Below are 12,648 nucleotides of genomic sequence, written 5' to 3' on the forward strand. Positions count from 1 at the left end.
TATAACCCTGCTCATCCCCTTACCAGGTTAAAGAGCGAAAAGTTTGGTGTTCAACCAACCGAATTACCTCTACCTTCTAGGAAGAGAGCAAGGAAGTCTCCTAAAGGATCCGATAGTGAGACTCTTTCATCCTCATCATCCATCTCAACCTCTTCACCGTGAAGTCAACCATCCACTCCTCCACTTCAGATCATCGTCCATCAGCCTATTGCAACTTCCTCAACTCCTTCTCAACCATCTGGAGTCATAATATCCTCGTCTTCTCAACCACAAGGATCATCTTCTGCACTTTCCTCTCTTAGTAGTTCAACAATGGCCCAATCTCCATGGAATAACCCAGGGGCAGTCTTAATGCCTGCACCGTTGAGTCAGTTACTGGCCCATCTTGAAAAATGGCAGCCTAAGTTTAATCCTGAGGCAGGCATGCTAGCAGAAGAACATATAAATAACTTTATGTTATCTATAAATCTCAATGGAGTTGTTAATGAGGATGTTGTTGTTCGAATTTTCCCTTATACTTTGCAAGGGACAGCCAGATCATGGTATTTCTTGTTACCTTCTGGATCTATTACTAGTTGGGACATCTTCCAAGAACAATTTCTCACCAAGTTTGGTGATGACAGGTTTACAGTGACATTGATCAATGACTTGTCTAATCTTAGGGCCGAGTCAAGAGAACCTATCAAATATTTCAATTTACGTTTCAATAAAATTTTCAACAAAATTCCTACTGCTTCTCAGCCTAGTGAAGAAGTGCGAAGTGAATGGTACATTACTGCTTTACCATCAAACTTAGCAATCTTTGTTGATAGGGCTAATAAAACAACCTTAGTTGAAAACATGAAAGAAGCGATAGCAGTAGAGAAACGTATTACGGCCCTAGAAAAGAAAAATGCGATGGAAGAACGAAAATCTAAGAAGGTCTCTTTCAAAGAAGATCCCAAGAAAAAACAACCCAAAGATCCATTCGATTTAGAAGGATTACAAAAAGTTTTAAAGACCATGTCTAACGAAATGGTCGACATCAAGAAGCAAGTGGCAGAAACTTCTTCTAAAAAGCCATACAGGCCTTTTAAAAGAAATCCTTCAACTGATTCCAAACCCCCTAACGTTATATCAAATGCTGAGTCAGAAGAAGAAGAAGAGGAAAACACTAATGAAGAACATACCGATGAAGAAGAAGTTGTAGAATTACAAGGTATGTGGGATTTCATCCTCCCAAATGAAGAAGATCAAGAGGTATTCCCGGTTAGCACTCGCAGCAGAAATCAACTTGATCCTCCTCAGCCTACACCTAAGCCAAAGAGCGCAAGCTCGGTGACAAAGGATAAAGTCGCAGCCAAGAAAACATCATCTAAAGCGACTCAAACCAGCCCAGTCCAAACAGACACATCTACTCCATCTAAAACGCTAATCGTTTCGGATGAAATGGAGTATAATGTCATAGAAGACATGAAAAATACTAGGGCCAATATTACTCTTTTTGAATTGAGCAAGTTAAAACACTAGCATAAAGTACTTTTGAAAGAATTACATGCTGTGCCAGTTGCACCTTTACCAGCTGCTGTAATCTCTCAAGCTTCCCATGATATGGGAATACCTCCAACTAATACGATAAATAAAGATGATCCAAATGATATCGCATTAATTGGAGGAAGATTGAGATCACATACTCCCCCATTTCTCCTTATGAAATTTTCAATAAAAATGTGCATAATTGCTTAGTTGATTTTGGAGCTTCATCAAATATTTTGCCAAGATCAATTTGCGCAAAATTGAACGTTCAACCACAGAAATCCGTTGTACGCATAGTCCAATTAGATCGATCGCAAGTCGAAGTGATTGGTGAATTAAATCAGGTTACCATAAGGCTATCATCCAACGCAAAGGTATGTCAAGTTATTGACATTTTAGTTGCTGATATTCCTGAATTTTATAGCTTAATTCTTAGCAGAGACTGGTCAGAACAACTTCATGGATAATTTGCAACTGACTGGTCACACATGTTGCTACCTTATAATGGTAAACCAAACTAGATAAAAGTTGAATGAGAACGACATCAGAAATACATAGTAACAGAACTCGAGGGAGAAAATGAACCATTAGCATACAATTCTAACATTATTGGCAACTATTCAGTAGATTCTTTCTTAGGAAATTTTAATGCTCATACTTCACCTTACTTAGAACATTCTGTTTTATCTCAAGTAGAAAATTTTTCTCAAACAGATAGCTCTAAATGCATTAATTTTATAGATAGTCCTGTAAATAAATCTTTGTTTTGGAAACTATTTTTTGATGGCTCTAAGTCTAACGAAGGAGTAGGAGCAGGATGTGTGTTAGTAAGCCCAGAGGGAGATAAAACCATGTTAACTTGCAGACTCGAATTCGAGTGCACCAACAATACCGCAGAATACGAATCTCTAGTCCAAGGCTTGTACAAGGCAATCGGATTAGACGTCAAATACCTGCAAGTTTTCAGAGATTCTAAAATTATAATAAGACAGGTACATAATACTATACACTGTTTATTAGGTCATTTAAAGCATTACCAATCTTTAGTTCAAGATCTGACTGAACATTTTATAGCATTCAATATTTCATCAATTCCTAGACTCCAGAATGCTAGCGCAGACCTCTTAACGAACGTAGCTTCCAAGCTCATTCCTTCAGAAGTTTTTAGCCCTGACCGATTTTCAATTGAGTTAATTTTTATACCATCTATCCCTGATAACATTACCAATTGGAGGATTTTCAATGACGATCTTGATATCATGAGTTTTCTCACATCTGAAGGATCCTACACCAATCAAATAATCGATGAAGACCAACATGACCAACAATTGCAACAAGATAGTACTAACAATGCTATACCTAAATCAGTAGTCAAATTAGAAGACCTTTATGATTTGAAAGACCGATATAAAAGATCTACCAATTCAAAACTCCAAAGTTCAACTTTGAATTATGAATTAGTAAATCTAGGAACTGATTACAAACCACAGAATATCAACCTAGGCCTTGGCCTAGCCCTTGAATAGAAATTAGCATATATTCGTCTCTTGAAACAATACAAAAGTGTCTTTGCTTGGAATTATGATGAACTCAAAACATACGACACCTCCATCATCTAACATACTATCCCAATGATTGATAATGAGAAACCTGTCCAACAAAAATTGAGAAAGATCCATCCCAATTTAGAAAATCAGGTCAAAACTGAACTCAACAAGTTATTGAAAGCCAAAATAATCTTTCCCATTAGACATTCTAAATGGGTTTCCAATATGGTACCTGTTAGAAAGAAAAATGGAGATATTAGAATTTGCATTGACTTTCGAAACCTTAACAAGGCCTGCCAAAAGGATAATTTTCCTTTACCTCCTATGGAACAAATACTGCAGGCCGTTGCGGGCTCAGAATTAATGTCATTCTTGGATGGATTCTCAGGATACAACCAAGTGCTGGTACATCCCGACGATCAATTAAAAATGACATTCAAAACTAAGTGGGGCACATACGCATATCAAAAGATGCCATTTGGTTTGATTAACGCGGGTGCCACTTTTCAAAGAGCCATGGACATCGCATTCAAAGGGTTAGTTAATAAGTCAGTGGTAATTTATTTGGATGATATTACTGTTTATTCCAAGAAATGAAACAACCATCTCAGGGATTTAAAACAAATCTTCCAACGTTGTTTAAGGTATGGAATTTCGCTTAACCCGAAAAAATCTTTTTTCGCATTAAGTGAAGGAAAGCTTCTAGGATTCATAGTGTCAAAATCTGGAATTCACATAGATCCTGATAGAATCAAGGAAATTTCCGTAGTTCCCCTACCTCACAACAAGAAAGCCATGCAATCTTTCCTTGGCCAGATTAACTTTGTAAAGAGATTCGTTCTAGATTTTTCTAGAATCGTGTCTCCTTTACAAGCCATGATTAAAAAGAATGCAAATTTTAAATGGGGCCAAGACGAACATGAGGCATTCAATCTGATCAAACAAGCTATTATTAATGCTCCATCGTTAGCAACTCCAAATTTTTCCGATCCTTTTATTTTGTACACATTTGCCTCAGATAAATCATATGCTGCGATACTCACTCAAGCAAATCAAGAGAAGGCGGAAGCCCCAATTGCTTTTTTCAGTTCTAATTTACAAGGTGCTGAACTGAATTATTCAGATGTGGAAAAACAAGCTTATGCTGTTTTTAAAGCAATTAAATATTTCAGACCTTTCTTACTCAAGACACATACCAAGATCATAGTATTGTTTCCAGCGGTAAGAAATATTCTAGTACATAATGATGTGGGTGAGAAAAGGGAAAATTGGGTTATTGCCTTACAAGAATACGATGTAGAAATCAGACCCGAAAACATTGTAAAAGGTCAAGGCTTTTGCAAACTGCTGGCAGGAGCATCGTTAATGCCTGAAAATCCATCTGAAGAGGTACAAGTGTACGAGGTAAGCCTAAATGATGTTGAGTCATTATATACTAATATTATCTATTATCTGAAGAATGGATATGCCCCTTCAAACCTCGATCATACCAAGAAAAGAGCCCTAAGATTAAAAGCCAAACAATATCAACTTGTGAATGACATTATTTTTAGAATAAATTATGATTTTGTTCTTCTTAGATGTCTTGAGAAAACTGAAGCTGAAAAAGTCTTGCAGGAACTCCATGATGGGCCAGCAGGTGGACACTACGCTAGAGACACCACTGCTCATAAGATCTTACGTGCAGGCTATTACTAGCCCACATTATTCAAGGACACACACAACTATGTAAGGAAATGCCAAGTCTGTCAAACCGCTGCTGTGAGACAAAAGAAACCATCCTTGCCACTGCAACCAGTTACGATCGAACATCCTTTCGATCAGTGGGGATTGGACATAATAGGTGAGATCATTCCTCACTCTTCTAAAGAACATAGATACATCCTCACAGCGACAGATTACTTTACAAAATGGGTAGAAGCAGTTCCACTCAAAACGGCTAATGCTGAAAATATCATTGAATTTATAGATCAGTTCATAATCACCAAGTTTGGATTGCCTTCCACTTTAATGTTTGATAATGCATCATACTTTTCTGGTAATGAAATGACTGAATTCACACTCAAAAGGAGTTTCAAGCTTAAATACTCGGCCAATTATTATCCACAAGGGAATGGGTTAGCCGAATCCACAAATAAGAACTTAATTAGAATCATTAAGCGAACCATTGACCAAAATCATAAAAATTGGCATAAGTCTCTAATATATGCTTTATGGGCAGATTGAATAACGTAAAAAGCCTCTATCGGCACTTCTCCCTTTAATTTAGTTTATGGGAAAGAAGTAGTACTTCCAACACATCTGGCAATTCCCTCTTTAGCCTTGGTTCAACATATTGATGAAGCACCAACTTCTTCTTTACAACTTAGGTAGCTGGAATTAATTAAATTAGAAGAACAACGAGAAAAGGCTAAGATTACTCACGCTCATCATCAAGCATTGGTGAAGGCCTCCTTTGATTCCAATATGATATCCAGAAAAGGTTTTCAGATGGGAGATCTAGTTTTAAAATTGGACAAGGCACATGAGGAAAAGGGAAAACATACAAAATTTCAAAGAATGTGGCTTGGTCCTTTCCAGATCATAGAAGTCATAGGTCCATCGACCTTCATGTTACAAGATTTAGCAGGGAAGAGGGATTCTTTACCTATTAATGGTTAGATTCTTAAAAAATATTTTCCATAGAAGAACATTCTTCTATTTTTGTAGAATAGTTGTTTTTCTTTTCATAATAAAACTAGTTGTGAATGGTTACAATAGGCATTTACGAAAAAGACACCAATTCTCTTTCAAATTTTGATCTTTGGCTTGTATAAATAGCAAATCTTTTGGAAAATTGATCTTTATTATTGAAAGATACAGTTAAAAAACTCTAGCCTAGATATGATACTAGTTCCAACTTCATAAAATTTGATGAAAACAACCTTGAGTGAGAAATTGTTTTATATCAGTGTAATGAAAGGTATCAATAACAAAATAAAGATTCTCTGTAGAACAACTATTTCCAAAAACTCTATCATTATCATCTAGAGCTATGTTAAGGAAATAATGACTTCCTCCCTACTAAGGAAATCACAACGTTCAGAGGGACAATCCAAGGATACATTCGATCTTAAAGAGTAATAGGTCTCATCACGAGTCGGCTTATCATGATCAGAGATGTTATAACTTGCTGACTTTGCCAATACTGCATACCACAACAGGGCAATGACTCAAGATTGTTAAAATCAAAAGGCAAGGGGTCTCATCACGAGCCAGCTTGTTCAACAAAGTTATAAATCAGTGAATGAATGTGTCATGAATTGGCTACCAAACCAAGACATTTCTCTTTAAGAATAAAAAGAAAATGAAAGTAGAAAGTGTGGATATGGATTCTTCTTTGGGAATTGTAGGTTTCTTTAAGTAGGATACAGGATCATTGTTGGGTAACAGGTAACCCTGTCGAGGCTATAAACGCCTGCTGGCAGCAGAGGCTCTACCTACGACAAATGAGCATATTTAAAACTGGTTTACAGAGAAGACTTTGTTTTATCTTTACGAACCAAGTAATGATTGATGTAAATACAAGGACTAGCTTGAAGCAACAAATAATCAAGGTTGAAAATAGTTGAAACAAAATGTCATTGACAGGTTAAAACATAACGTACTTTATCTTTCTATAATAAAGTTTAACTTTCTGGAAAATTTTCTATTTTGGAAGTTTTGAAAATTCAAAAAGTAGCAGAGATAACTGGTTCTTCCAAGTGAATCACCAATTGTTGTGGCCAGCAACAACCCCCCCTTTTTATTTATTGTTATTCCTAATACTAAATAAGTGGGGACCCTTAGCAAAAAATTTAAAAAATTAAAGTAGTGTTTAAATTTCCTTTTTTGAATAAACTTACCATCATAAACTTAGGAAGCCCCCCTTCTAAAATTCATAAAAAATCTAAGTTTGATGATAAGGTAGGACATAAAACCTTTCCTTAGGAAAATCGCATCGGAAAAAGAAAACGGGATACCAGCTTATCAGTTGAATTTCAAACATTGCGAGAATGCGAGGTGCGATAATAAAATATCGCATCGCATACAGCACAACTTACAATGAAACACGTTAATTTGCCAATATGTGGTGGCGTCGATCGCAAGATCGCATTTCACAGAAAACAGGTTAACAAAGATTTTCATACATAATATTTCTGCGATCTGCGATATTGCGATATTACGATCTCGCGATATCAACGACAATGCGATAATGCGATGTAACGAGCAGTCAACTTTGCGATGTTACAATTTTGCGATGTTATCATTTCGCGATGTTGTGATCTGCGATATTGTGAAGAAAATTGCAAAATCGCTTCATCGCAGATCTTTCGGGCACGTTATTCAAGAAAAGTATTTTCCTTAAGCTGACACCTGGTTATGCGCTTTAATGCTAATAAATAAGGTATTTGTCAGTTATTAATGGAATATGGGTGCGTGCTTATCGAAAAAATCATCTCACATAAGGTGGTACAGTTGATGTGTCTGCGGCATTTAAAACTTTCCTATCACCCCTCCTTGTCATTCATTTTCACTTCACTTGTGAATTGCAGGAACGAAGAAGAGAAGCTAATACAAAGCAATACGTAGGGTAAAATGGAAAAGAAAATCAAAGCCCCGAGCTCAGAAGAAAAGGAAATGGTGCCCCTATATACAGACACAGTATGTAACAGAGACGTGGAATTGCTACGTGGGAAGGCATGTATAATCTGCTCGAAGAGGAGAATCCCAGAGTAATGGAAGTAATCGCTACTGCGGGCTCAAATGGTTCTTCTGAGGCATCCCTTACAGAGCTAGTTTGCTCATTCTTGCACCGGATAGCAGCAAGGCCCAAAATTCTCCCATACACGGACACGTTTAAGTGGACACTGGATATAGTTGATATCAGAAACAAACAGTTTAAGACTCAAAGTCAAGAGTTCACAGAAGTATTATTTTTACAAATTTTGAACTTTATATCTGTTGGAAGGAAAAAGTGCAAAAGGTGAAAAACACATCAAGGAAACCCGGATCAAGAAACGAAGGGAGTTTCCGAATTTTTTTTGAAAAGGAAAGCTGCTAATTGCCCAGTCACCTGCAAACTCCGAAAATTTCAAGAAAACAAAACTACAGGTAGATTGGAAACAGAAGGCCCAAGAAAAGGCACAAGTAATTCAAAGGTTAACCAGGTTAAACTGGGATTATTACTGGGCTTACTTGGTAAAGCCACATAGCCAGTGGATGACTGTTAAGTGTATCATCAATTCGGCTGAAAATATGGCGCCAGCTCTTGTTGATTCTATTTTCTCAGCTCAGCTAAAAGCGGAAGTCGGCCAGCCAACTCTTCTCAAACAGATGCTGCATGCATGCGATTTCAAGGACCAAATACAGAAGTAGTTTAATTTTAGATTCAATTTTAGGTTAATTTTGTTTTATTTTCCTAAAAAGAGGACGTTCATTTAAATCGCATCCTATATTTTTGTAATAATTTATTTTTAGATTTAGTTAGTAGTATTTAAACCCTTCTCATGCATTTAGAGAAGGGTCCTGAAATTTATCAAAAACTTATCCCCCAGAACATGCACTTCTATACCCTCTGAGGAGGTTTATATGAATGAATGGAATAGGATTTATTGATGTTTGCATTTGATATCTGCTACTGATGTTGCACTTTTGTACTCTTAGTAGATATTTGATCAAGAAGAGATAAATCGTGATCACTTGAAGCTCATGAGTAGGACTAATTATAAATGGTATTTCTAAGTCTTAACTATTTCTACCTTGTGTTAGAGTGATTTTTAGTTCAGTTATTTATATATTAATGCATGAATGCCTGAGTTATCATTTGGCACTTTTGTACGGTGATAACTATTTATTTATGCTTAGTGTATGAATAGCTCATTATGCGATATGTTTTTCATAACTGTTTTGTCTAACTTTTTATACGAAGTGGTTCATCTTTATTGTATTATTTTCTCATAACAGCTAAATCATCTTTATTACGAGTTGTATTTTGAAATCATTTTAGATTGCATAAAGGAAAAATTACACCTCGGGTTAGTGTAGATTTACATATTTCTGTTGATTAGAATATAATTTCGTTATTGTTATATTAGAATTAGAGTAGAAGTATTCCATTTAGAAACTGTTAGAAACATAAATATCCATCTTTCTCACACACACACACAAATTGGGAAACTGGTCCCATATCCCCAGTTGGACCCGCTATACCAAACGGAAAAGGAGCTGCCAACCAAGGTCCGGACCGGGCGGGTATCCCCCTTGTTGTAGACCCGATTTTCGGGGCTTCAACATAGAGAAGCCTTCATTTCTCAAGGATAAGACTACAAGTCCCCCTCTTTTGATGCCTTTTGTGATTATCTAATAAGAGAACAAGAAAAATTCTTACATCTTGATCTTCTTAATCTTAGAAACTCTTCTAAGAAAGCCTTAGCCGCCCAGCAACAACCAAATTCAAAGAATATTAAGAAGCAATATCTTAAAAAAATGGTCCTAAACCAAACAAGGGTCCTAAGTGTTAGTGTCGGTATGTTCATCCCTCCATGAGTGATCAAATTCTCTTGTTGCATTGCATGTTAGTTGTCTCACTCGATCAGCTGCATTCCATTAGGGTCACGGATCATGTGATGGTAGTGGTATATTATACATTTTCCTGTTGGCTCATGTTCATACATCTAGATCATTTCCAATCATTTTTTGTCTTTAAATCTGCAAAAGTCATTTTTAGGGTTTTAGGTCTCATTAGGTCTAGGGTTTCATCAATAAGGTCTTCAAAATGCTCAATAATGGTCAGCAGGTGCATGAAGAGGTCAAATAAAGTCCCAGCAATAATAATTTCCATAATCACATGCTCAGTGATTGATTTTTACTCAAAACCCTGTTTTGAGGAAAAACAGAGTTTTTTATGTTCCATGTACAAATTTGATATAATTCCATTTTTTCCAATGTGTAATAATTTTAGAGGTAGCCCTCATCATCTTGCCAAGCCTATGTACCTCCACCACCTGCAAAACAAACAAAAATCAAAGCATTCAGTCCATCAAAGGCAAAAGTAAAGCAAACTGCCTAAAAACAGAGTTTTTAAAGCAAGTGAAAATCAAACATTAGGAAAGTGGGTTTTCTTGAATGAAAAATTAAAGCCATGGCTATATAAAGTTTTTTCAAATAAAAGGGGGCACATTTGTGTCCACAAAGTGAAGAGAGCAAGTGCATTTCAATTTTTAAAAGGCCAAGAGAGCAATTTTATGTTTGAAGGGTCAAAATCAGTGGCACGACGCACTTGGGTTAGAGCGCGACACACACATCCAGCGCGACGCACTTGGCAGTATTTCACAGTGTATATTTACAAAAGGCGTGATGCACCGAGAGAGCGCAGCGCACCTGTGAGGTGGCATGGAGCATAGGAATACAACACCCAACATCACTCACAACTTCCTCCAAGCATTCAAAATTGCTAAATTCTCCATTGTCCAAGTAAGTTGATGCTCCCTCATGGCCAATGAATGAGTTTATCTTGGTGTTTATGGTGATTTAATGGGAAAAAATTGAAACCCTAGCTCTTTTCATTTCTTGTTAAAAAACCATTACATAGGGTTTATATATTACTATTTTGCTGCTAAATTCCACCCTTGTCATTTTCATTCCCTCACTACCTCACCTCATTTTCTCCCTCCCTTTACATTCCTATTTACCCATTCCATATTCCCCATATCCCTAAACTAATAACCCTAAATCGTTAATCCCACTATCCCAAACCCTAGTCAAATACCCTAAATATCATCCCTTAAACCCTTCTATTCCCCAAAAACCTATCAGCAGCATTCCCAACCTCTCATACACAGTCCCTACACATTCCCCCCACAGTCCCTCATACATTCATATCTTTGGTAGCAAAAACCTATTGACACCATAAAATATCTTCATACTTATCTAAGAAAACTCAAAAAATGGCAAACATGGAGTCATATTCTTCCTATGACAGAAATGAGGAAACAATCAGTGACTCTTCTAGAGAAATTCATGCACCAAGGAGGCCTCATAAGAGTGGAAAACATAACCGGGAGGAGCCTACTTCACTTGCCAAGCTTTTGGCCTGTCCTCTTGCTGTTACATGCTTCCAATATCAATCTTGTTATCAATTTTGTGAGATGGTGGTAAGAGTCAAATACCACCATGAGCTAGCTAGACTATTTATGCTTCATCTTCATAATGGCCAAGTCACTTTGGCAGGTGTGACATTCACCTTGACACCTGAGACTATTGCTCAGGCAAATGGTATTCCAAATGTAGGTGAGCAATGGAATAAGGGGCAGTTTGTTGACAGAGATCATTATGAGCCTTACATCAAGGCTGGTTTTCAGAGACAGATCAATAGAGTTTTCCCATTCAGGTACCTACAGGACACATATGCTCCCTTGATGAAACTCATAATTAAATATTTCAACCGCGAGGGCAGATTTTCTCGTCTATACACTTATCATATCAGATTGTTGATGCACTTTACTAGGGTGAGAATGATGGACCTCCCCTATTTTATTTGTCAGAATATTGAGAAGATGACCACATTAGTGCAAAGGAAACCTCCTCATCAGCAATATAACAACATCTATCACTTTGCACTAATCAAAATTGTGGTTTTACATCAGCTTGGTTTACTGAATCTCTCATGGGAGGATTTCATTTTGCATGAGGTCTTTACAGGTCCTCAAGTGCCCCCATCAGTTTTTCATGAGGCAGGGGAGCCTTCACATCAGCAGGAGGTTCATGAGACACAAACCACTAGTGTGCCAGTGTTTGTCACATACCAAAAGGGCACTAGAAGATTGTTTGCAGCGGCGAAACGAGTATTATCTCCACCTAGGGTGGAAGGGGTCTCGTTTCCTCCATCAACAGATTAGGTACAGGACAAGGGTAAGAAGCCCTTGCATGATGAGGGACCTTCAGAAGGTCAAGAGGCAGATTTCATTCTTATTCAGGATGATGATACTGATTTGAGCTCAAAGCTCAAGGAGATCATTCAAGAGTAGCAAGAGGACATTCATCACTTGTCTCTCAACCTGGAAAGAGCCAAGTGGATAATCAATTATTTAGAGCAGAGAAACAAACAGTTACAGTATTAGCCAACCATCATGGAGCTTCAAAACATAAGAGAAAAATGACAAGCTGCTAAGAGGAGGAAAGTCAAGTTGACACCAATTGAACAAGAAATTGAAGTTGATCGTGAATCCTGGCTTGAGAGGATAAACATACACTTGGAAAAGATGCTGGAGAAGGCCAATAGAGAGAAAAACATATTGAGGCACATGGCATACCACTACTTGGCGAGAAACAAGGTGTGCAAAGCAAGAATTAGGAATTTGAAGGCTAAGTTGAAGAAAGCCATGAGGAAGACAAAAGAGAAAGATAGACTTCAAATCTTAGCTAAGGCTTCCTTAGCCCAACACAACACTTGATGAAGGACACTCAGCCCAAATTTCAAGAAATTTGGGAAACTTTTTGTAAATTTTGAATTTTTGGGCTAAAAAACAGGTTTTTCTGCTTGGTGTGCTGCGCCACTTGGCACACG

Source organism: Pinus tabuliformis, chromosome X (assembly GCF_031772625.1).
Source record: "Pinus tabuliformis cultivar Carrire ecotype Pingquan chromosome X, CPIR1, whole genome shotgun sequence".
NCBI lineage: Eukaryota > Viridiplantae > Streptophyta > Pinopsida > Pinales > Pinaceae > Pinus > Pinus tabuliformis.